Source organism: Arvicanthis niloticus, chromosome X, assembly GCF_011762505.2.
Source record: "Arvicanthis niloticus isolate mArvNil1 chromosome X, mArvNil1.pat.X, whole genome shotgun sequence".
NCBI lineage: Eukaryota > Metazoa > Chordata > Mammalia > Rodentia > Muridae > Arvicanthis > Arvicanthis niloticus.
This window is the reverse complement of record NC_047679.1, coordinates 17,661,440-17,689,139: the sequence shown is the minus strand read 5'-3', so window position 1 is coordinate 17,689,139 and position 27,700 is coordinate 17,661,440. Positions and strand designations below refer to the sequence as shown.

At 40.0% G+C, this 27,700-nt stretch overlaps 1 pseudogene; it reads left to right on the top strand.

Annotated features, from left to right (window-relative positions):
* Window positions 1-71: 71 nt before the first annotated feature.
* On the top strand, window positions 72-27,024 carry LOC117694645 (uncharacterized; annotated as a pseudogene).
* Window positions 27,025-27,700: the final 676 nt, after the last annotated feature.

The window sequence follows — 27,700 nt, the reverse complement described above, 5'->3', positions numbered from 1 at the left end:
TAGTTAATGAGCAGCTGGGCCCAACTTCCAGCTGGAGGAACCCAAGGTGTTCCCAGCTGACTGCCCACAGCATGGCAGGAGGAACCCTGGGTTCCCCAGTCATACTTTTCCTACAGCTGGCACCACAAATGTTGGGCTCGGACAGCCATGCAGCCACAGGAACTGATACCATGGGAAGGTGAGTCCCTCAACTCTAGAAACAAGCAACCTGTTTTTTCCTCCTGTGTTTTCAGTCAGAGCCATCTCAAGGATTTAAATAAGCTGAAGGAACAACTGATACCTCCTGGCCAGAGCACTCTCTGGTGTTGGTTGAAGGTTCCTCTGGTCTCTGCTTAAATCCCAACAGCCTGTGACAGGCGTTGGCAAAGACTATCTATCTAAACTCTGTTTAAAACAAAAAAAAAACCTGTATATCCAATAAAACAGGGGGAAAAATAGAAAAGCAGTTAGAACCAACATTCTTAATAAAATGTCAGCCCTCTTAAAAAAAAAAACTATCTTGATACTAAAATTTGTTTTGAGAATTGTATATTGCAGAATGATCAGCCTTGGTATATCTACTCAACAAGCAAGCTGGGCAGACCTGCTCAAACCTCTGAGGTCCGGGAATTCCATGTGGAGGCAGCGAAGACACAGCATCAGAGGATTGTCAATTTGCTCTTCCCCCCACTCTTCTTCTAATATCTCAACGCCCATAATCAGCTTGAAGAAGCTAATGAAGAGTCAGCGCCCCTATTCCCTGGGCTTGGGGACTAAGGTGGTAAATGTTGGACTGTCTTTCTAGGGAAAAGTAGTGGTTTTGTTGGAACAGGGAGGATTAGCTAGGGGTTAATTGCATAGCCATAACCTATTAGTAGAAATCTGTATAATTAATATCAAGATGAAGATATAAATACTTAAATGGCACCAATTTGCTTTGATTACAAATTTTAAGGTTTTCATTGGCATGAGCTTCTTAGTGATATAAGAGTGAGATGAACATTGTTACTCTCATAGGCATTGTACCAGTATAACACATTTAGGAATACAAAGCTTAGACCCAGTCCTTCTTTAACTTTTTTTAACTGATTTGATATGGTCAGCCTGTGAGTTAAGGGACTATAGCAAACTCATGACTTGGAGTTTATTATAAGGGTGTTCTCTATGTTTTATTTAGAAATAGCTGAGTGGAGTTAACAGGCAACAGTCCAGATTACCTTACATGGATAGTTGGTTTTCAAAACATCAGAAATCCTTAGAATTGACATGACAAACATTTCAGTATTAATGTTCATTTTCATTAGAGACCTGTCTGCTCCAGACAGCTTCCTATATTGAATTCTAAGAAGAAATTGAGCATCCTTGGAGTTACTCCAGTTGTGGTGAGACAGCCACTAGGCAAGAATTGCCATTTTCCTTCTACAGACAAATTACTGTCCAGAAAAGGACACACTTGCAGAATAGTCAACTGATTATATCTCCCTAGACAGAGTAATCAGCCCTTAATAATTCTGCAGCACTAAGGTCTGTCAGATGATCCTGGGCCAGAAGGCAGAAGAACAGATGCTCCAACGTTTTGAAGTAGAGCGAGTGTCCAGGTGTTCAGAGGTCTCTATAAATTGGCTAAGTTTTAGAAGCTATGCTTTGTGCTTCCCACAATTATAGTTAACTCAGTCATTCTGGATTTCAGATGGGGTTGAAAACTTATAGCTATTTACCTTGAGAGAAAAGATTTGAGTGGATGGTCGCCAGCTGACACTAATCCTAAAGCCAGGTTCAGAACTAAATGTTTTAGTTAGGATAGATGACAGAGGTGCTGGTTAGTCAACAAAAGGATGGACTGGGTATTAGGACTATCTTGTACCTCACTGGTACAAATTGGCATAATTATGCTCTAATTGTATTTTGAGAGAAAAGTTTCATTTTAACAGGAAGGGTGATGTGTAGGAGGAGCTAAGGTAGGAGGAGTACTGAGAGGAAGAAAAGGAGTAAGAAGAGGAGAAGAAGAAGGAGAGGAGAAGCTAGGTGATGAAAGAGAGAAAGAGGGGGGAGACAGGAAGGCAGATGTTCATGTATCTCCACCACTCAAAGATAATTGTTATATCTAAGTTGGTTAGTGGGTTACACCTCTGATTGAACAATTCCAAACTTATAAAGCCTTTGATTAACATTTTTTAAAAAAAATGTATAAATGCAAAAAGGAAAAGGGGGCATGGGATAGGGGTTTTCTAGGGGGGGGAATGGGGAAAGGGGTTGGCATCTGAAGTGTAAATAAAATATCTAAAAAAAAAAAAAAGAAAGAAAGAAAAAACCTGGTAACACAGCAGCCATTTAAAAGCCACAGGGCGGGTGCCAGTCCTTAAATCTGCAGGAAAGCTTGGCTCTCTTGGACCATTGTGGAATCCCCCAAAGCCAATAGGCCAAGGGAACGTTTCCAGTGGACAAAGCATTTCTCCTCTTTCCTATCATGGGGAACTCCACCTCATGTAATAAACCACCCCAGGCCAGGCAAATATATGCCCTACTAAAGACCCACGGAATAAAAATTGGCAAAAAAACAAGCCTCCTTGTTTTGGGAGAAAGTCCTTTAGATAGCACCATGCATGCTAGAGGATAATGTTTACAGTCCAGACTCATGGAGCAAAGTAGCTTCCCTTATCAAAAACATAGATTAAAAAAATCCCTTGTGAGTTTTTGCCGATCTTAGCTGCAATTCAGCAATGTATAAGACCATCTAAAATTGAACAGAGAACAACACAGCTCCTGGGCTCCCTCAGTCAAATGAACCCAAAATCAAGGTCCCAAAAATCACCTTGTTTCAGACCTCAAGACCCTTACCCAACTAATAAGAGAGATAAAATCCATATACCCACCCCTCCCCCCTTATGCCTTGGAGGAAATGCCAATTAAACTATCTGCTCCTTTTGCCCCTCCATTCCCCACCCAAAGGCAAGGCTCCATTAAAATGCTAAAGGAACTCTTGCCTGACCCTCACCTTACTCCACCAACTCCCGTTCAACCAAAAAGAGATAAATCCTCTCCCCCTTCTCCAAGCAGACCTTCAAAATCTGTAGATAAAACCCTGCCAAATCCTATAGTCCCTCATACTCAACCATCAACCACTCAACAACTCTGCAATTTCAGCAACTCTCATTCAAAAACTAACCCAGCTTCCCATGATACTCAAGAGTCTGATACAGAACTTGAAATGCAAACTGCTCGAGCATTCCCAGTTAATAACCACCCCACTCAAACTAAACCACTTAATTGGTACCCACTCCAAGCCTCCAACCTAAAAGAACTCAGGCAGACGTGAAGGAAGACAGCATTCACGAACCATGGACAAAATCTCTCCTACAGAGTCATATTGCCAATTTAAACACCTCTCAAGATTGGAGAGATATTTGCCATTCTGCTCTTCCTGGTCCAATGTTTCTAGAGTGGGAAGCCTACTATCGTGATGAGTGTCTTCAACAAGTCAGGCAAAACCAGGAGAGGGGTGATGCCACTCCATGGGGTTTTAAAGAACTCTTTGGCCAGGAAGATTTCTCTACTGGGGCACAGTAGGCAAATCAGCCAGCAGGGTACTATGAACAGGTCTGCCTCTGTGCCATTCAAGCCTGGAACAGGCTCATTCCACCTTCAGGGTCACAAGACCCTGCTCACTCCCTGCTCTCCCTTTATCAGAAGCCTCGAGAATCCCTATCTGATTTTATTCTCAGAACTAAAATGAGCTTAGAAAGAAAAATCTCCAACTCCACAGCTAGAGACCTTCTTCTTAAAAACATTGTTTGGGAAGGCATGACTTCTGAGTCTAGGATAGCTTGCCAGGGTCTCTAGGAAGAGCATCATGATAGGTGGATTGCAGCAACCAGAGAAATAGGAACCCCATCAAACCAGGTCACATCCATAGCTCAGGCATTTGTGGCAGCAGTAAAAACAGAAGGAATCTGCTTCAAATGTGGAGAGGCAGGACATTGGAAGGATGAATGCCCTACAACTTGCCATTTTCAGGGCCAGGAGACACAGCGAGACTACGAGCACGCCTGTCCCCTGTCCTCGAGCCTCATGAGCGAGGCGGGCAGGGCCACCACATTCGGCACCATGCTCCCGCAGGCCGCAGTGTCCCCGGACCCTGCGCCTAAGAGCCCTGTGGCAAGCAGTGCACCCCAGGCCCCAGTGCCCGCCACGCTGCTCATAGGGAGCCTACTATCTAGAGAAAAAGAGATAATGGTGCACACAAGAAGGGAGAACTATACTCCCCAGAAAGCAAAGGATTTACCAGGCTAAATACACAGATGGACTCTTAAGATATGAGAGCAACCAAGCAGCCAAGAGACTTAAAGCGTATAAGGGACTTTAGGTTTTGAGCCAGAGAAATAATAAGACTTAGAGTAAATAAGAAATACCTAGGAGAAAACAGCCTAAAATAGGGACCTTCCCGAGGTTTCAAGTGTCCTAGGTAATTAGATCAGAGAGCAGTTTTAAGGTAAGTCAGGAATTGTCAGAGATATTAGAAGATCCACTGTTTATACTGTCTCCAAAACTCAGGACAGGTAGAGAGAATATACAGAACCCTAAAATTAAACTACCCTTGGGAACTGGCGCTGGCTAGAGTGTCCCTTGTCCTTGTTCCATACCCAGAATGTCCCTTTTGTGTGAGAAATGATTTTTCAGGCTGCTAAGAGACTTCCTGGTGCTGCTGACCATCTGACCTCCTTGAAATCCACCAACAAGTGTGTCTGAACATCCAGACGCCAGAGCAACCTCCTGCTGTTTAGCTCAAGGTCGTCTGCTATTCTACAAGGCTAAAGAACTGCAGGCCTTGACTCCTGAGACATCCCACCCTAGAGGCAAGGGGGTAATGCTGCCTTAGAGGATAGGGCTTAGGGTGTATACACCCAAGGTTAAATGACAGCTTGTGATAACAAGATTGAAGTTGAAATGTGAATCTAGAGTTATATAAATTTGTTCCTTTTGCAATTTCTCTTTATTATATATGTGATTTTATGTATATGTAGACAGCTATGTGCCACAAAATGTGGAAAAGTCAGAAGACAACTTTGAAAGTGTGTTACAAAGAAAAGGAAATGTTTTGAAACCCCTAGTCAATAGAATAGAGCCCAAGAACCCCTGCTAACAGATACTTAGTGCCTAAAATTGATAAATGGTAGACTTACAGCTCCGGGCTAACACCATGTGTTTCCACTGCTATCTTTGATGAGAACAAAGATTATTATATACTTGTCCAGCTAGTTCCCGCAGGTACTCTTGAACTGAGTTTGAGATACACCCTAGATGATTCTGCAGAGAGCCTATTTTCCTTGACTCTAGCTGTTACATTGTGACTAGGAGTGGCCATAGGTATAGAGACAGGTGTGGCTACATTAATACAGACACCTCATTATTTTCATCAGCTGAGAGCTGCCACTGATGTAGATTTGACCCCTTGTGATTTTACTTTTGCTTTTAACCATAGGCCCCTACATTTTAAATAGATTAGTAACTTTTGTTAGAGAAAGGATAAATGCTGTTCAGCTTTTTGTGTTGTGCCACCAATATAGGACTTTGGGTCAAGAAAATGGTAATTATGATGACACTGGGGTTTAAACTTTTCTAAAGATCCTAATTGGAAGAAGTGGGGTGAGAATAGATTTATTAATAATTGAGTTTTTATGATTAAAAACAACCAAATTGGAAGAAGTGGGGATGTAGAGTGAAAAATTATAAAGGCCATTTTATGAAATATGTGTAGATTTTTCGCCTTACAGAACTCAGAACTGAAAATAAGATTTCAGGCCTTCACACTCCAGGTGAAGGACACTTGCTGGATTACATTCCCCAAGCCTCGCCCAAGGCAGGAAGGTATTCCTGACTACAGATAAAGATGCTACCACCTAGGTGGGGCTATAGCCCTATAGCCGGGAAAAAGTAAAGATAGTAATCTGAAATGGCAGGATAGGACACAATAGCATGGTGAAAACCACATTTTTGAGAAGAATGAGTATGCAGAGTGATCTCACATGACTCTAGATCATTTGGGCTAGATTCTCTGAAATGTTCCACTGTTCTTGGTTACCCCTCCCTTGGTCTTCCCAGTGCTATGTTCAAAACTTGTAAAACAACCTATCATGTGTAAGCACACAAAAATGCAACCATTTATGTGTAAGCGCGCGAAAATGCCTTCCTCCCCCCACCCCATGCTATAAAAGACCCTTTAACCCACCACTCGGGGCCAAAACCCTGCTCTTGGAGCTAAAGAGCTTGTCATTTTGACCGCCGGCTCCTCCCCTAATAAACCTCTGCTGATTGCATCCAGGTATGGTTTCTTGTGATTCTTGGGTGGCCGCAATGTCCTAAGACTTGAGGAAGGGTCTCCAGAGTTTGGAGCTCTTCAGGTTCAATGTCAGAAATGGATATGGATTTATAAACCGAAATGACACCAAAGAAGATGTGTTTGTACACCAGACTGCCATCAAGAAGAATAATCCAAGCAAGTATCTGCACAGTGTGGGGGATGGAAAAACTGTAGAGTTTGATGTGGTTGCAGAAAAAAAGGGTGCTGAAGCAGCTAATGTGACTGGCACAGATGGAGTTCCTGTAGAAGGGAGTCCCTATGCTGCTGATGGGTGCTGGTACAGATGCGGCTACTATGGCAGGCGCCATGGACCTCCCCATAAAAATCAGCAAATGGCCAAAGGTCCAAATGAGCCATCTGCCTGCCATGGATTCTGATGCCCCTACAACTATAGGCGCCACCACCCCCTTTCCTCAATGCTGTTTCACAAGATGGCAAAGAGGCCATGGCAGATAAAGCACCAACTGAGAACCCCTCTCCAGCCAGGGAACAAAGCCAGTCCTAGACCCTGCTTGCTCCCCTCCCCACCTCCGCCTTTCTTCCTCTCAACTAAAAACACCAGGCTGGGCCTGGTTGCCACGTGTCTCTCCCATAGACACAGCCTTTCACTCTCTCTGACTCTTGGCTCTCCTATCAAGCCTATATGTCTCTTCTTCTAAACTTTCTTCAAAGTTAGCCTTTTGATCCTTCTCGACATTTAAGATTTCTAAGAAAAAGAAAGGGGGAATATAGGTCCTCTCTGCCAGAGCACCCAGACGCCACATGGCAGAGCAAGGCCCTCTCCCCACTGCTTCTAAACCCACCATTACTGCTTCTCCACAACAGGAAGACCTACAACACCGATCCTGTTTTTCAAGCAAATTTTTTAAAGGTTTCTTTTTCTCCCTAACAGGAACACCTACAGCAACAATGTCTGTGCTTCTCAACCAAAAATTTTCTTGTTTTTTGTTTAAACTTCCACAGGTTAAATCAACATGCTGATCACCAGTTTCAGCTTTTAATTAACAACTAGTTTCTTTTTACAGACAAACTGTTGCTGCCTACACCAGATACATAATTAACATGATGTTTTTCTTCCTCAGCCATCCAAAGCAGACTCAAAGGTGCCTTCTAAGACTAAATTTCCTCAAACACCTTTGCTTTTCTAGGATCTCAATGACAGACTATGACATGCTTGCTCCCAAGTAGCCTAATGCTTGCTACATACCCTTTGCAGACATCCCCCTGCCAGGGTACTGTTTCCCTGTTGTGATTATCCTATAGGTGCTCCCACAAGTCCAGCAGAGACAACACCATCTCCTGGAACCTGCCTGCAACGCAGCCTTCTTCCAGCCACCTCTTCTGACTGAAGTCCCCAGAGATGCATGTTGAGACCCAGACATGCATGCAGAGATCCAGAGACACACACTGAAGACACCAGGGATACATGCCAGACCTGGAGACAGTACAGAAGACAGATCCAGACCTTCCAGCTACAGATGATCTCTTTTGCCAAAGTCACACAGCTAAAGTTACATGTTTGTAAGGAAAACATAATATCTATCTAAATTAATCAGATGTACCCTCAAACTGTACCACCTGTGTTCAATTGTTTCAATGATCCCTTGCCTTCCTAATCCCCACCCCCAGCTTCCCCTACCCTGTGGTTTAATTGTGCCATACCCTATGGCCTTCATAGTGTTTTATTTTAACCCCTTCATCCAAAATTTTCACTAAAAAGAGTGAGATTTGGGCCATAAAGAGAAGGTTTGGTCTCCCCGGTAGAGCTCTGGGTTCGAGATAGCCGGGGACCCAACAGGACATTGCCTCTAAGGGATGGCATATATCTCCCCATGCTCCCGGATTCCAGACTACTCCATGTGGTCCACATCTCTCATTAACACAGACTTGCCCCTCCTTTTATGAAAGAAAAGAGAGTGTGATGTCAGGCCTAACAGGAGGTCTAATCTCTATTCCACCTTCACCCTTCAGTCACATACTCAAGTGGAAGGCATGATCCAGGCCCTAGGGAGATTTACATACTAATAAGGTACCTGAAGGCCAGAGGGTGGAGCTGATTAAACATTCCTCCCCAGCCCCTCCCCTTCCTCCATTCCCTATTTAACTCAGGTTCACCCTGGGTTTTATGGGGTATGCATCCAGATCCATCCACCATCTGCCATGTCAATAAACCGGTTTTGGAAACCCAAGGGCTTCCTCATGTGTTGGGGCCATGCCGTGAGGAGCCATGAGGAACCATGGAGAGGCTTTTAGTTAATGAGCAGCCAGGCCCAACTTCCAGCTGGAGGAACCCAAGGTGTTCCCAGCTGACTGCCCACAGCATGGCAGGAGGAACCCTGGGTCCCCCAGTCATATTTTTCCTACACCCTTCAGCTACTTTAGTCCTTTCTCTAATTCTATTATTGAATACCTGGTGATCAGTCCAATGGTTGGCTGTGAGTATCCCCCTCTGTAGTTGCCAGGCTGTTGCAGAGCCTCTCAGTAGACAGCAATATCAGGCTCCTGTCAGCATGCAAAATATCGTCTGTATTTTGTGAAGGTATATGGTATAGATCTTCAGGTTGGGCAGTCTCTGGATGGCCATTCCTTCAGGCTCTGCCCAAAGCATTGTCTACATATCTGCTACTTTGAGTATTATGTTCCCGTTTCTAAGAAGGATTGACACACCCAGAATTTGATCTTTCTTCTTGAGCTTCATGAGGTTTATGAACTCTATCTTGACTATTGCTAGATTTTAGGCTAATATCAACTTATCAATTAGTGCATACCATGTGTGTTCTTTGTGACTGGGTTGCTCACTAAGAATAATAATCTCTAGTTCCACCCATTTGCCTAAGAATTTCATGAAGTCATTGTTTTAAATAGCTGAGTAGTACTCCATTGTGTAAATGTACCACAATTTCTGTATCCAGTCCTCTGTTGAAAGACATCTGGGTTCTTTCCAGTTTCTGGCTATTATAAATAAGGCTGCTATGAACATACTGGAGCATGTATTCTTGTTATATGTTGTGTTCGGATTACATGTTGCAGAATATTTTGGGTGTGTGCCAAGGAGTGGTACAGCTGGGCCCACAGGTAATATTATGTCCAATTTTCTGAGAAACTACCATACTAATTTCCAGAATGGTTGGACCAGCTTGCAATACCATCAACAATGGGGGAGTGTTCCTCTTTCTCCCCATCCTCACCAACATCTGCTGTCACCTGAGTTTTTTACCTTAGCCATTCTGACAGGTTTCAGGTGGAATCTCAGGGTTGTTTTGATTTGTATTTCCCTTATGATTAAGGATGTTGTACATTTCTTTAGGTGCTCCTCAGCCATTCAATATTCCTATGTAAAAAATTTGGGTTTAGCTCTGTACCCAATTTTAATAAGGTTATTTGATTCTCAGGAGTCTAACTTCAGGAATTCTTTTATATATTGGATATTAGTCCTCTATCAGATATAGGATTGGTAAAGATCATTCCCCAATCTGTTGCTTGCTGTTTTGTCTTATTGACAGCATCCTTTAACTTATAGAACCTTTGCAATTTTATGAGGTCCCATTTGTCTATTGTTAATCTTAAAGCATAAGCCATTGTTGTTCTCTTCAGAAAATTTTGCACTGAGACCATGTTTTCAAGGATATTCCCCATTTCTTCCTCTATTAGTTTCAGTGTATCTGATTTTATGTGGAGGTCCTTGATCCACTTGCATTTGAGCTTTGTACAAGGAGAAAAGAATGGACCAATTGTTCCTTTTTTTCCACATCCGTGCCAGCATCTGCTGTCATCTGAGTTTTTAATCTTCGACATTGTGACTGATGTGAGGCAGAATCTAATGGTTGTTTTGATTTGCAGTTCTCTATGTTATGTTAGCAAGAGATAAAGTTTGGGCAGGATCTGGACTTCAAATAGGTGTTAGCACATTGTTGAGGCTCTGTTAATTGTCAAGTTAAAAATCCTTTTGTTTCTTCTACAGTATTTACTATAAGTTGCATTGAATGTACACCTTCTAATTGTGTATGTATTTTGAAATCCAGCATGTCAGTTATGGAGGTCTATCAAAGAGTTTTGTTTTAGTTTCCTGAGTATCACAGAACCTTGGTATTCTAAAAATAGCTTGCAAGTACTGGAAGAATGTAGTCAGGCTTTGAGCAAAAGCAAAAAAGTAGTGGGCTTGTTTATTGCTGGTATAACAGCTTTATTTACATTTAGTGCTAGCAGCACTGCTTCTGCAGTTCCTGTGACACAAAAAGTTAAGTCAGCTAATTTTGTTAATCATTTAGCAAAAAATGTTACTAACATGTTGAATATGCAAGAGGATTTAGATAGGTATTTGGAAGAATGGATTGATGCTCTTATCCTCTTGACATTTCTGGAAAAGGTTCAGAATTTAAGGATAAGGAGCCATCCTGAGTGTCATGCCAAATACCATTAGATTCATGTTAGTTCTAAAATTTACAGTAGTAGTCGTTATAATTTGGAAGATGTTTAATGACAGTTGCAGTGTATTTGGCACAATTCTAAAACCTCTGGGGATGTTTGAACAATACATAAGGAGCTTATGAATTTCAAGAATGCTGCTCTGCTGAGCATTGATTTGGTTATATACTACAGATAAAATTTCCCATGGCCTGAGTTCAGTATTTCTATTTTGGTCAAGCTTCAAAAATGGCATATATAGTTTGATCATGCTAGCCCTTTTTTCCTGGGAATACTTTTATTCCTACTCATTGTGCTAAAGCTTTTTATTAACAATCTCAACATGTTGGCAGCCAAAGTACATGACGTGTACCTGAAAATGGACCCCCAGTCAGAGTTATTAAATTAACAGGCTGGCAAGCCAAAAATGGGTAAGATTCTGCATGGAGCCTTACCAAGCAAAGACAGAAATGCATTGCTTTGGATAATGCATATTCCAGGATGTGTAAGGAAGGAATTCTTGGCAGAACAACGTAACACAGGCTTAGTCTTATTGATTAAATAAAAAGGGGGGACAGGCCGAGAGCATTTGGGGCTGCTTGGCAAAAATTTGACATGGGGCTAAGACAAGGAAACGGTGGAAGGAATATGACATTGTCCAAGGACAAGGAAGTAGGTTTCAGGCAGGAATCTAACATTAGGCTGTATCAAAGAAGGAATTTCAGGTAGGAATCTAAATCTTAAGCTAGAACAAAGAAGTAATCTCAGGCAGAAATCTAAATTTTAGACTAGAACAAGAAAGTAGTCTTCAGACATGAAAATGACCTTGGACTAGGACAGGGATGTAGTCTCAGATACTTTGGTCATCCTGTTAATCCCTTAGAAACAGTAATCACAGGAATGTTCACATAATTGGGTTTAATGCCTTGCTTTTTCTTTGACTATCTGTGTTTATTTTCTTGCTTATTTCTTGACTAATTGCATCTATTTTATTGCTAGACCATCAACCTAGAACTGACTTTAATACATGCATGTAATTAAAATGGTATAAAAGCATCAAGGAGGAAGGGAGATGGGATAGGGGGTTCTACAGAGGGGAAATGGGGAAAAGAGATGACATCTGTATTGTAAATAAATAAAATATCCAGTAAAAAAAATTAAAAGAAAAAAGAGTGGACCAATTTGCATTCTTCTACATTCTGACCTCCATTAGAACCATAACCATGTGTTGAAAATGTTCTCCCCCCCCCAACTGAATGGTTTTAGCTCCTTTGTAAAAGAACAAGTGACCATAGGTGTATGGGTTCATTTCAGGGTCTTCAATTCTATTCCATTGATCTTCCTGCCTGTCTATGTACCAACACCAAAAAGGTTTTTATCCACGTTGCTCTGTAATACAGCTTGAGGTCAGGGATGGCGATTCCCCCAGAAGTTCTTTTATTGTTGAGAATAGTTTTCACTATCCTGGGTTGTTTTTTTTTTGTTTTGTTTTGTTTTGTTTTGTTTTGTTTTGTTTTTGAAATCCAACTAAATTTGCAAAATATTCTTCCTAACTCTATGAAGAACTGAGTTGGAATTTTGATGGTGATTGCATTCAATCTTTAGATTGCTTTCGGCAAGATGCCCATTTTTACTATATTAACCCTGCCAATGCATGAACATGAGAGATTTTTACATTTTCTGACATGGTCATTTTCTTTCTTCAGAGACTTGACATTCTTCTCATACAGATCATTTACCTGCTTGGTTAGAGTCACACAAAGATATTTTATATTATTTGTGACTATTGTGAAGGATTTGGTTTCCCTAATTTCTTTCATGGCCTGTTTATTCTTTGAGAATAGGAAAGTTACTGATTTGTTTCAGTTACTTTTATATTCTGCAACTTTTCTGAAGTTGTTTATCAGGAATAGGACTTCTCTGGTGGAATTTTGGGGGTCACATAAGTATACTATCATATCAACTGCAAATAGTGATATTTTGACCAATTCCTTTCTAATTGTATCCCTTGACCTCCTTTTGTTGCTTAATTACACTAGCTATATCTTCAAGAACTATATTAAATAGATAGGAAGACAGTGGGCAGCCTGTCTAGTCCATGATTTTAGAAAGATTGTTTAAAGTTTCCTCCAATTAGTTTGATGTTGGCTTCTGGTTTGATATATATTGATTTTAATAGGTTTATGTAAGGGCCTTGAATTTCTGATCTTTGTAAGTCTTTTAACATGAAGGGTTGTGGAACATTCTCAAATGCTTTCTTGGCATTTTATGAAATGATCATATGGTTTTTGTCTTTGAGTTTGTTTATGTAGTAGATTACATTAATGCATTTCCATATATTGAACCATCCTTGTATTTCTGGGATGAAGCTTACATGATATGGTTGAATGATAATTTTTATGTATTCTTGGATTCTGTTTGTGAGAATTTTACTCAGTATTTTTGCATCAATGTTCATAAGGAAAATTGGTCTTTTATAACTTTTATAAGGTTACTTAATTGGGGCAGGCATGCAGGTTTAGAGTTTCAGGCCATTATCATCAAGGCAAAAGCAGGGCATCATTCAGGTGGATGAGGGCTTGACAAGTTTAAAGTTCTACATCTTATTTCAAAGGCAGACAGGAGAATAATTGCTTCCAGCAAATAAGACATGGGTTTTAAATGCCACACCCAAAGTTACACACTTCTTCCAACAAGGCCACAACTTCAAATAGTACCACTTCCTCATCCAAGCATATTAAAATCACCACATTTGACCCCTATAGTTTTTGTCAAATATATAAGGCAATGGTGGACATACATAAACAAAGCATAACGCAAAGTATATTTAAACCACGTTCCAAAGTTGCTGTAGTCTAAAAAGGTCTCAACAATGTTAAAAGTCCTAAGTTCAAAGTCTCTTCTGAAACAAATCAAATTACTTTACTGTTATCATCAGAGCAAGACAGAAAACCAGCTGCATAAACTCCAAACTCTGCATCTCCATGTCTTATATCAATGCAGTGTTTAGATGTCCAAATGCTTTTTTCATCTTTGTAGACTACAACAAACTTCCTTCTCCTCTACTGGTTCCACTCCCTGTTAGCAGCTTTTCTAGACAGGTATCCTATATCTCTCACGTCTTTAACATCTTGGGGTCTGTTGGGGGCCGACTTTTAGCAGAAAGCGGCTATCAGCTTTGCAGCCATGACATGAGATTTAAATTACAATAGCCTACAACAGCTGAGAACACTCCGATAATCTTGGTTTAGATACCTTGAGATTAAAGGTGTGTGAGATTAAAGGTATGTGACTTAATATTATACTTATAAGTATAGAGATCAGAGTTAGAGACAAGACCTAAGGGCATGATTAAAGGTGTAACTTAGAGGCGTGGCTTAGAAGTAAGACATATAAAATGCAGAGGCAGACAGTAGGATTCAGACATTAGGGAGACACAGCAGAGAGAAGACATTAGGGAGACATCAGACGAGAGAGAGAGATTCATACACATCAGACATTAGGTAGAATCTGCCCTCACCCTCGCTCTTGCTGAAACCCGACCTGCAGACCAGAGCAGCAGCTTGGGCTGGGATACAGTGGCCACCCAAACGTGGGTCGGCCCAGGCCTCAACATTTTGCCTGGGCTGCAATATTTATTTTGGCCGCCCCAACTTGGGGCTAGTGCGGTCTCCAACATTATTTTGACGCCCAAACAGGGACAGCAAGAACGAGAGACCCAGTGAAGGACCTTATTGGAAGAAGGATCTGTTGATTGTCCCAGGAATCTGCCGCGTTGAGAAAGGTAAGGAAATGAGACAAGAAATTAGTCAACCTGAATCCAACTCTCTGTTTTGGTTTGCTTCGAGAAAAGTAATAAAAATGGGACAAGAAATTAGTCAGCCTGAATTCAACTCTCTCTTTTGGTTTTGTTATTTGCTGCTCACATGTGTTAATTTTCTGCTTTTGTTCTTGAATGCTGTCTTTTTTGTTCAAAATAAAAGGAAGCGTAAGTTAGAATCCAAAATACAACCAAAGATTGTTGACAATTTGTCAGAGCCAGATTGTGCTGACCAAGAGAAAGAGGAAGTCAAATTTTATGACGCTGAAATGCCCCCTCCCTATGTGTCTCCACCTCCAAGTGCTCCCCCAATGGAGATGGTGGTTATAGATCCCATAAGGGAATTACAGGAAAAAATATCTGTTCTTAAACAACAAATAGAGTTAGAAAAAGAGTATCAGAATTTAATTAATCAGCTACAAAAATTAAAGACAGGAAAGATGTCTCAAGAGGTAAACTGTGAAAATCCCCTGGCTCCTTGCATTCCTCAACCAGGAATCCAAATGCCGTCCCTATCACCTAGCTTAAGATTAGCCACAGATCAGCCAGAGGAGGGAAAGGCTGAGGCTTTCCCTGTATTTGAGACTAGAGACAATCAAGGAGTTGCTTGGAGACATCACACAGGTTTTAATTTTCAAATTATTAAGGAATTAAAAAATGCAGTATCTCAATACGGTGCCACTGCTCCTTTTACTCTTGCAATTTTAGACTCTGCCGCAGAGGAGTGGCTAACTCCTAGTGATTGGAATACGTTAGCGAGAGCAGTTCTTACTGGTGGAGACTATTTATTTTGGAAATCAGAGTATCATGAGAATTGCAAAGAGACAGCTAGTAGAAACATTCAGGCAGGCAATGGTTGGTCCTTTGATGCCTTAGTAGGAGAAGGGCAATTTGCTTCTAGTGATAACCAGATGCAATATGACCCAGGTTTATTTGCTCAAATTCAAAATGCAGCCATGAAGGCTTGGCGTAAACTTCAAGTAAAGGGAGACCCTGGTGCGTCTTTAACAACAGTCAGGCAAGGGCCTGATGAGCGATTTTCTGACTTTGTTCATAGATTAATGACAACAGCAGGAAGGATTTTTGGTAATGCAGAGGCAGGTGTAGATTATGTGAAACAACTTGCATATGAAAATGCTAATCCTGCCTGCCAAGCGGCCATTAGACCTTACAGGAAAAAGACAGATCTTACAGGGTATATCAGACTCTGTTCTGACATAGGTCCTTCTTATCAACAGGGCTTAGCGATGGCGGCTGCCATGCAAGGAAAATCAGTAAGAGATTTTTTGGCAAGTAAAGACAGAAAGGCATGTTTTAAATGTGGTAAGCCTGGACACTTTGCAAGAGATTGCAAAGTAGAAAATGAGTTAAGCCAGAGACAGCCCAGAAAACAGCCTGGGCTCTGCCCAATTTGCAAATGTGGAAGGCATTGGGCTAGTGATTGTAGGTCTAAACAAGATGCACAAGGTAATACCATTTCCCATAATCAGGGAAATGGGAACAGGGGCCAGCTCCAGGCCCCGAACTGACGCAAGCCAAAACAGGCTTATGGAGCAGTCAGTGTCCTACCAGTGAACACCAATCCCTTTCAGAACTTAGTGGAGCAACACCAGGAAGCACAGGACTAAACCCCAATTCTGCCACTCACACAGTATTAACCCCAGCAATGGGATCTCAGGCCTTCCCATTAATCTCTGGGGCAGAGATCTGTTATCCCAGTTGGGATTGATTATGTGCAGCCCTAATGAAGTAATCAAGGCTCAAATGATAAACTCTGGATTTCCCCCAGGGAAAGGATTAGGAAAAAGTGAATAAGGGATTATCTAACTTGGATCATCCAGGCAGTGGTGGCACAGGCCTTTAATCCCAGCACTTGGGAGGCAGAGGCTGGCAGATTTCTGAGTTCAAGGCCAGCCTTGTCTACAGAGTGAGTTCCAGGTTAGCCAGGACTACCAGGTCCTCTCTCTGAAGGAAATACCAAGGCAGAACTAGCTACTCGAATAGCTGCAGTTACTTTATCAGATCAGCAATCTAATTTGGATCAGGCCATAAAGGCTCATGAGTTACATCACCTTAATTCTAAAACTTTAAAAGGTATGTTTAAAATTACCAGAGAACAAGCTAGACAAATCATCAAACAATGTCAATCATGTGTTAAACTTTTACCAGTTCCTCATTTGGGTGTAAATCCAAAGGGACTGATACCAAACAGTATCTGGCAAATGGATGTTACTCATTATAATGAATTTGGCAAGCAAAAATATATACATGTATGTGTAGACACATACAGTGGTTTCATTTATGCAACATTACAAACTGGAGAAGCAAGCAAGCATGTGATTGCTCATTTGCTTGCTACAATCGCTGTATTGGGTGTGCCTAAACAGATAAAAACTGACAATGGCCCAGGTTATACAAGCTCCAGTTTCCACCAATTTTGTGAAAGATTGGGAATACTACATAAAATGGGTATTCCATATAATCCACAGGGCCAAGGTATAGTAGAAAGGGCATATCAAACCATTAAATGTCAATTTGAAAAAATTAAAAAGGGGGAATGGTACCCTACCAAGGGATCCCCCAGAAATATCCTTCATCATGCATTCTTCATTTTAAAATTTTTTAAATTTGGATTCTGAAGGAAAATCTGCTGCAGATAGATTCTGGCATCCTGATACCAAAAAGAATTTTGCAACAGTCCTCTGGAAAGACCCATTAACTGGAACCTGGAATGGGCCAGATCCAGTGCTTATCTGGGGAAGAGGTTCTGTTTGCATATATTCCCAAACTGCAGATGCTGCACGTTGGCTGCCAGAGAGACTGATTAAACAAATAGACAACAATAACAAATCCAGGGAGGAGAAACCCCTTGAGAAGCGTATTTTTTCTTCACAGGAAACATGAAGATGTTTCACAATTGCCTTCAAACTGGAACAGATCAACTAGTAAACCTGACCTGAGAAGTTATCAGTGCTGAAGAAGACATCACCACCCATATCTCCAGGGTGGCTCTATTGGACTTTTGATTCCCTGACTATGATTTAGTGGGGAACTAGATTGTTTTAGATTTAGTGGGAATTTAGATTGTTTAGAGCCAGGAGAAAACCCACTACCACAGTTACTATAGTTGTTTTTTGGGTTTGAGATTGACTAGAGCAGGAACAGGGATTTCCTTAGTTTTCTTTAGATCAAAGCTATGTATTTATATAGATTTAGATTCTGATATAAGACATTTATAAACAGAATAGAAGAGGCTTACACTTTTTACTCCTCTGATAGAGGGAGTTATATGTTGCCCTTAAAAAAGAGTGTTGCTGTCATACTAACTATTCAGGCGTTGTTAAGTCTCTTGTCTTTTGGGTCCATGTGGTTCAACAAACTGATGGCTTTTGTATGAGATGCTATTCAAATGAAACCCACACAGGTCCATTGTTACAGGCTGGAAGTAAGGGATTGTAAAACCTCTGTCATCAAGACTAATGAGGTGTATCCCCTAACTTACGCGCTAAGCCGGATAGTCAGTGATGGGTAAGAGAGCATACTGAGACCCTTGCCCCTAAAAGAAGGGAGGCCTCACCATCCTAAGACAGGAGCTCAACCAATGGCTGTTGAGTATCCAAGGACGGGAAAGGGAGGCTGGGGTCCTTTGCTCCAACCTAGGAAAGGCACGGTTTCCGTAAGTTTTCCCAGCCTTCCCTTTTAATAAAAAATTTAAAAAGGGGGACCTGTTGGGGGCTGACTTTTAGCAGAAAGCGGCTATCAGCTTTGCAGCCATCTTGAGCCATATACCCTGAAATGAGATTTAAATTACAATAGCCTACAACAGCTGAGAACACTCCGATAATCTTGGTTTAGATACCTTGAGATTAAAGGTGTGTGAGATTAAAGGTGTGTGACTTAATAGTATACTTATAAGTATAGAGATCAGAGTTAGAGACAAGACCTAAGGGCATGATTAAAGGTGTAACTTAGAGGCGTGGCTTAGAAGTAAGACATATAAAATGCAGAGGCAGACAGTAGGATTCAGACATTAGGGAGACACAGCAGAGAGAAGACATTAGGGAGACATCAGAGGAGAGAGAGAGATTCATACACATCAGACATTAGGTAGAATCTGCCCTCACCCTCGCTCTTGCTGAAACCCGACCTGCAGACCGAAGCAGCAGCTTGGGCCGGGATACAGTGGCCACCCAAACGTGGGTTGGCCCGGGCCTCAACATTTTGCCTGGGCTGCAACATTTATTTTGGCCTCCCCAACTTGGGGCTAGTGTGGACCCCAACATTATTTTGGCGCCCGAACAGGGACTTGAGCTTGGGCCCCAACATTATTTTGGCGCCCAACGTAGGGCTAGTGCGGTCCCCAACAGGGGTCTGCAAGGCAACTTCCACTTCACAGCTTCTTGATCCAGTGTCTGAGATCCACACATGATCTCCTGGGCTCCTCTAAAAGGCTTGCATCACTTCTTCAGCTCTGCCCTCTGTCACACTCTAGGATCTGGTTGATTACACTTCATTGCTGTGCTTTCTTGGTTGTCATCCCATGGTACTGCCATCTCCAATACACTGTGGTCTTCTGCTGCAACTGGCATTTATCAATATCCTCTAATAGGCTCACTTCATGGTGCCAAACCTCAAATTCTTGGCATAACCACTTTACTCCTGGGCCAACAACTGAGGCTTTATCTTCAACAATGGCCTTTCATGGTCTCTCTCAGTGCCAATACTCAGATTCCCTCAATGACCCCTTTATTCCTTCAAAACAAGCACTACCTAGGTGATTCTTACACACCAGCAAGTCCAGCTAAAGCAGGAAATACAGCCTTGGTTATCTATGAAACATGGCTTTGTTGTACTCTCAGAAAACACTTTCCAGATTTCACCTCAGTGAAGCTGGTCTCTCCTTAATCACTGCAAATTTCTTAGCTCCAGCTAAACAGCATCAATTGTGCCAGTAGTCCCTTCTATTCTTGCCTCTAAAGCCAGAATCACATGTCCATAGCTGCCATGTTCTTCTGCTTGCTGGGGCTGGAACATAGACCACCTTATTCTATTACTAGCTTTCTGTCTTTGATAAGTGATCAAATACGTGGATTAGTAGTTTGTCAACATGACATAAAATAGTGTCATCTGGAAAGAGGGAACCATAAAAAAGTTGTTTTGATCTAATTGGCCTATAAGACTGATTGAGGAGCATTTTCCTGATTAATAATTAGTATTGATGAGCTCAACCTACTAGTGGTGATATCACCTTTAGTCAGGGTCTAACAAATTATATAAAAAGGAAGAATAGAGACCAATAGGTAGAAATGTAAGGAACAGTGTTTCTCCATAAAATTCTGGTCAGTTAGAGCCTTTAGGCTTCTGCCTGGTGTGCAAAAGTTAAAGGTAGTATAAACCCATACTTTAAAAAAATTGTTGGTGGTTATATCATTTTATCACAATAATAAAGGAGATAGGATATGTACTGGTAGACAATTTTCTAGTGACCAGTATCAGAGAAACCTATCCAATACCTACAAGAATGTTTGAACCTGGAATGTGGTGGTGGCTCAGGTGGTATCAGCTCTGTGTTCCTGAACTTTGTTTCTGAGAATTTTACTGAGTATTTTTGTGTCTATGTTTATAAGCAAAGTTAGTGTGAAGTTTTGTTTCTTTATTGAGACTTTGTTTGGGTTAGTTATCAGGCTAATTGTGGACTCATTGAATGAATTAGTGTTCCTTATGTTTCTACCTTTTGGAATACATTGAGGAGTGTTGGTAGTATCTTTTTTAAGTGTGGTAAAATTCTGATCTAAATTCACCCCACACTGGGCATTCTTTGGTTGGGAGGCTTTTAATGGCTGCTTTCATTTTTATTAGAGTTTATAGAAATGTTTAGATATTTACTTGATTATGATTTAATTTTGGTATGGGTTTTCTCTCTAAAAAAATCCATATCATGGAGGCAGATGTTCACATGTCTCCACCAGTCAAAGATAGTTGATATATCTAGGTTGGGTATTGGGTTACACTTCTGATTGAGCATTACTAAACCTATAAAGCCTTTGATTAACATTTTAAAAAAATGTATAAAAGCAAAAATAAAAAGGGGGCATGGGATAGGGGTTTTCTAGGGAGGGGAAATGGGGAAAGGGGATGGCATCTGAAATGTAAATAAAATATCCAATAAAAAAATAAATAAAATGTGAAAAAATATTCATACCATCTAGATTTTCAAGTTTCTTAGAGCAGAGATTTTTGAAGTAGGGCCTATTTTTTAATTTATTCAGTTTCTCTTTTTATGTCTTCCTCTTCCATGATTAGTAGAGCTGCAAGCTCTCACATGGCATCAAGTACAGACCTTTCAGCAAGACATTTTCTTGGGGTAAAACATTCTCATAACAATAGCTCAATCTCTAGTAATTGAACCAAACAAAGGAAAAACTTTGGGGAAACATTTCACTTACCATCAGATGCAAAGACTTTGCTCTACATTTCATTTAAATGACAGACATAAAGGCTTTACAGCATATTTTATTTAAAATCAGACATAAAGGTTTCACTATACTCATAAATACACTCAAGACTTCCGTAGAAGTCCATGTGCATGAACCAATGTGTCTCTTAATCTGTTTCAGTCACTTGCATTGTGGAGATTCTCAAAAAACAATTATGCTATGCACCTGTCTGATGGATTTCAAAATATCATTAACAGTGTCAGGGATTGGATTTTGCCCATGGGATAGGTGTCCATTAGTGTCAGTTATTGGTTGTTCAGTTTCTCAGTTTCAAATCAATCTGTGTGCCTGAATTTCCTGTAGACATGACACATTTTGGGTGAAAGCTTTGTGGGTGGGTCAGTGTACTTATCCCTCCACTGAGGGCCTTGCATGTCTAGAGAAGGTGACCACTTTACAGTTGATATTTGCAGAGCTAAGATTCTGAGCTTAATTCAGTCTTGGGAGCCTCCCCAACCTCAAAACTATGGTGCTTACTTGAGGCTCTCTGGCACTCTCTCTCCTATATCTCCCTACATGTGATACAGAAATTTCCCCATTTCCTTTCCCAACCAATGTCCCATTCAATTCCTTCTCTGTATCTTCCTCCAATGACTATTCAATTCCCCCTTCTAAATTATGTGCAAGCATACTCACTTAGGCCTTTCTTCTTCTATAACTATTTTTGGCAATGAAGATTAGCTTGGGTATATTTTACTTTAAGCTAATATCCATTTTTACATTGAGTATGTGACATCCATGTCCTTTTGGGTCTTGGTTTAAACATGGCATGTTTTGTGTTACTGGTTTGGTTAGTAGATAATTATGTTTGTCATCAAACTAACACAAGTTTGAATGCATTGATTCAGAAGCTAAAACACAAAAAGCAAATTTGGAAAAACATTTTTCTGATGTTCACAACTCTTGTTCCATTGGAGCATATTAGAAGTACCTAGACATTTGTGATATTCACAAACAGGTAGATGGGAGATTCCCATTGACTAGTGTACAGAATAGAATTCTTGTTCTATTAAAACTGCCCTTATCCAAAGAACCAACACTATAAACTCCAGTTATATCTTCATCATCCATGAAAAGCTAAGAGTCTCTACAAAGGGATAGGGTTAACTTTCTTTGTTTATGTGTCAGTTACTTTATGGAATGCTTTAACATGCTGATAGTTTTGTTTATTTTTGAAACATGCATTATGCCAGTACATTTGCCTGCTACTTTATGTTGGAAAAATATAAACATGAGGTCTTGCCCTCTGCCATTCATGTAACTTATTAATATGAAAATCTCTTGAAGCTGAGGCCTGTAGTCACTCCCTTTACATGTGGAGGGGCTGGTAGGAGCATTGCCCTATAAGACTGAAAAGCGCTGATCAATGAATGTCTTAGACCACTTGTCAGGAGCCTGGAGTCTGGGAGCATGGTGAAATATATGCTGTCCCTTGCAGGGTCTCCAGCCATTTCTAGCCAGTGCTCTACCAGAAACCAAGTTATCCTTTTCAAGGTCCCACAGAGACCCTTTAGTAATATATCTGCATCTTCAACAATGGGTTTTCCATGCAAATGATCTTAATGGCCATTGCACTGAAAATCAGAACCACAGACTTTATCACAATGGCCTACACTTCAGGTACGGTATATCCTGCAAATCATTAGAAATGATACAAATTAAATCAATAAGGATGTACAGCAGCATCTTAGTTGAGATCCCTGAGAGGATAAATTCTCAAAGGTAATTAGTGTCTCATAGTCCAACAGAAACAACCTGCACAACAGTGTTGTCATATTCCCACATGCTCCCATCAAAAGCTGCTTAAAATGACTATTTCAAACACAAAAGATGATTAGATCCTGAGGAGATTGCTCAGCTTGTTGAGGCACACCTTCCTATTGGTTAATCTGAGGCTGACATGAATATACATTTAACCAAGTCCAAAGTGAATGTGGGAAAACAAAATAGATCAGTGTATATAGAACACTAAGCTCTTAAACCTTGTCTCTTCCGTTGAATAGTTGCACTTATGTAGTTGATGTGTTAGTGTTTAACATAGTACATGCAACAGTATAGGAGGCCTGGAAAAACATGACAATGAAAGGAATATTTACTGCAAGATGTTCTGAATAGCAATTTTGCTCTACTTATAAATATTAATGCTTGAAATTAATAGTGACAAACTGCAAAGTCATATAATAGGCTTATTTCAACAGTGTTTGTAATATATAAGTAGTGTTAATAATTTAAATAGTCATAATAAGAACAGATACTGTTCAAAATTATTGCCTTTCTAAATCATGTTAGTAGACAAATTGAGATAAACTAAACACGCATATAGTGTCTGCTGAAAAATCCAAGCAAGATGCAAAATCATTCACATACTACATACATTGACAAAAATTTTTTATGACTATATATATGTTTACTCATGTGTTTATGTGTGTATGATTTTCAATCATGTGTGACAAGCTAAATTCACTCCTCACTATCAAATAATTAAATTCTGTATGTAAAACATGGAATGATGGATATTTTCATCATTTCCAACAATATACTCAATGTTCCACCTCTTGGAAATTTGTTATATTTGGTTGAAATGTTTAAAGTATCATGACTACATTGTGTGAATAATTATATTCCTCAGGATATAACTGAAATTCCACTTATACTGTATATACAAAGTTATTTAGATCACTTTTCAGTTCATATCTTTGTTTATGGTATTAATGTTCAAGAAGCATATTCACTATTGGATACTAATGGTATTTGAAAAATAAAGAACACTAAAACTGTTAGAAAAGAGCATGGCTTCTGCTCATGTAAAAAAAAAATTAAAGGAACAAAAAACTGAATCTCTTAGCAGGACAACCTCCCTAACAGTTAGTTCTAAACTGCTCCACAATCTCTGTGAAATGTGCTTCCTATCTGAGAGAAGACAATAGCCATACCATTGGAAAGTTACATGAGCAAGCTAGAAACCATCAGTTTCCAAGTATGGTGACGTGTATAACATGCTGTCCATATCTTCCCCCTTTTCAATGGCAGGTCTGAGCCTGTGTTGGCACTGCTGGTTGATTTTAAAGGTCAACTGGAATCATGATGAAGAATGCTGTTGTGGCTGACAAATGAGGTATAACATGGAAAGATCTGGTTCTTCACATGTAAAATCCCATGGAGAAGATATATTTGTTTCAGAAACATTCAATTCATAGGCCCCCCATCTAATTTTTTAAGTTTTTACTTTATTTACCAGGGTGAAGAGATCCATTTGAAAGATACCTAGATCATATATATCTTCCAAATAGCAGAAAATGTTGACAAGCGATAAGAATCACACAGGTGTTGAATCGCATCCAGCAGCAGAAGTTCTTTTTGTCAAGTATTTCAGTTGAGAACAGTTTCTCCCCAATCATTCACAGTCTTACATGAACTTTTATTTTCGCCCTTATTCTGTGCTTAGATGCAACCTCATTTATACACTTCAGGGTTATAAGCCTTTCACATTCCTGACACTCCAATGAGATCCATACAATTATTATTGCCATTTTATACATATACAAACAACAGACAGACTAATTCAAATGCTCAACTTCAGGAAGCTACACAGGTATAATGGACAGTGAATTCTTCATAGCCCTGATAAGACACATTGTGCTTCCCAGCACATATGATAGTATTTAGAATTTAATCACTCTGGAAAGATTTCAAAAAATAGCCTAATATTATGTGAATGATATCTATAGTGTTAGAAATTAAAAACTATGTAAAAAATATAAAATTCTTGCATATTTGTGTCTTCTGTGTATCAAGAACAAATACTGGTGATTACCAAGTGTAAGTCTAAAAATTCTCATGTTTCTTTTGGGTAACAGAAACGAATTGCAAATTATGAGTGAAAGATCCTGAGTCAAGTCAAAAAGCTAGAAAATATCAGAGGAGGTTTTTATCCACTTTATATGTGATAAATCTCAGAGCTACAATTAAGATATTTCATTTATTACTTATAAATATTTCTTCATACAACAACTTTAATGAAGATTTTTTCCATCAACAACTTTCTCATTTCCATAGCTCCACACATATCTAGCAACCCATTTTCTGAATGTGTGCATGTTTGTGTGATTTTATGTTTGTATGTGTGTGTACAAAAAAATGTAAAACATACAAATTCTAGAAAGAAAAATAATACAGAAGAAACACAGGCTGTCAGTTCTGTATTGATCTCCAATTCCTGGCCATGGAACATTCCAATGAGTGTGCTGCACATGCCCAGTTTAATGACATTGTACAAATGTAAATATGTTTTGCACAGCAGGTATTAATTATAAATATCTTATTGAGTAGCTACTCTCTGTGTACTTTACCCTTTTACATACTGGCATATTGTCTGGTTTCATAAAGTAGAGGAATTGTGTGTACTGTCAAAGATGCTCTGAGCTCTTATGTGGTATCTGACCTATTGTCTTTGAAGGACACTGTTTCATAACTCACCCATGATCTCTGGTTTCTAGTCTTCCTCACTCATCTTTATAGATCCCCAAGTTTCAAAGGGACAGATTGATGAAGGCATCCCATTTAGAATTGAATACATCAATTTCTCTCACATTCTGCACACTGTCCTTTTGTGTGATGCTGTATTAATTACCATCAATTGCAGGAAAATGCTTCAATCATGTTTGTAGAGTGAAGTACTAATCTATGTGTATAGCAGTATTTCCTTGGGTTTCAATCATTTCATTTCAATGATCCTTTAGCAGAATAGTTGTAGAAGTTGTTACATGACCTATAAAATCTCAGGGTCTTTTGAATTTCAGCATTGTCTTCTATCAGCTGTCTCATGGAGTGGGCCTTAAATCCAACCAAGATGTGATTGTGGTTAATCACATAACATTTGAGACACTATTATAATAGTATATTTCCTGGCAGTTCACTGTTTTAATTCTCAGGATTTTAAGCAGATGAACCTCAAGTATTAGGATCCTCCTCTCATAATATGTAACGTCCAGTACCATGAAGTCTACTCATTAGGTGTGAATGATGTATTTGGATATAAGCTCTATTTTCTCAATGTTCAATACCATAAATAATAGTGCCTTTCGCATTAGTGCAAAAACATCATATTGTGCAGTTACTAATACCGTTGAAATAGCCTATGGTGGTTTATATTGTTGGTGGGACTCAGTGTATGAAAAAATTTGGCCACTAATTTAAAATGATGTAACTGAAAGTGTGGTCAGGCGGCTCGGCCTGAGCAGGGCTTTCCTTGCCAGTGGATTGTGTAGATTGTACAGCCAGTCTCTTGTCTTCTGTTCGACATAGCATCTTCTGATATTCAGATGAAAGAGCTGGAGAAGCGTGCTCCAGGCCAGGCTTTTGAGCTGATCCTCAACCCTCGTTCAAAAGAATCTGTCCCTGATTTTCCCCTTTCCCCCCAAAAGAAGAAGGATCTTTCCCCGGAGGAAATTCAGAAGAAATTAGAAGCTGCATAAGAAAGATGCAAGTCTCATGAAGCAGAAGTCTTGAAGCAGCTTGCTGAGAAGCGGGAGAATGAAAAAGAAGTGCTCCAGAAAGCCATTGAGGAGAACAACAACTTCAGCAAAATGGCAGAGGAGAAACTGACCCACAAAATGGAGGCTAACAAAGAGAACCAGGAGGCGCAAATGGCTTCCAAGCTGGAGCTTTTGCAAGAGAAGGACAAGCACATTGAAGAGGTGCGGAAGAACGAAGAATCCAAAGACCCTGAGGAAGAGACGGAGGCTGACTAAGTTGTTCCGAGAACTGACTTTCTCCCCGACCCCTTCCTAAATATCCAAAGACTGTACTGGCCAGTGTCATTTACTTTTTTCCCTCCTGACAGATATTCTAGAAGCTGATGAAGGACCATATAGGTAGATTCAGACCATGAGATGTTTTAGGGGCTCAAGGGGAGAAACTGAAAGTGTTTTACTCTTTTTTAAAGTGTTGGTCTTTCTAACGTAGCTATTTTTTTTTTCATTTCATCTTTTCACTTGGGCACAGTCGGTGTGCTGGGTTAATGGCTAGTACTGTATTGACTGTGGAAGATGTTTGTGAAGAGTATGTATTGTCTTCTTCCAACCCATTAGATGCTGAATATCTGTTCACTTTGCGATCCCAATTCTCTCCCAATCTCACCAGATGCTACTTGAATGGTTAATAAACTGCACAGTGCTGTTGGTAAAAAAAAAAAAAAATGATGTAACCTATTCCTGACACAGGAGTTTTATTGGTGACATAAAATGTCCTGTTAGGGAATTATTTCTCCCACTATATAGTTACTCCATGTAAATATCTTTTCATATATATATATATACATATTTAAGAAGCTTCTACATTAAAGGATTCCCATTAAGTTATTGATACTGCCTTCAGTGAGTTTGTGTGTGTCTCTATGTGTGTGTGTGGTGGAGGTGAGGGTGAGCGTGCATTTCCATATTCCTGCCTTTACTGTTCTCTCCCATTCCCATAATATTATACATTCCTGTTTTTCCACTAAAATACTATACTGTACTTCAGCTTCCTTGGATAATCATTCTAACTTGATTCTTTCTAGCTGCTTGAACTTTGCAGTAATTGGATTAAAACACACATATAGAAATTTCAAATCTAGCATTTACACACAAGACAACTTATATCATT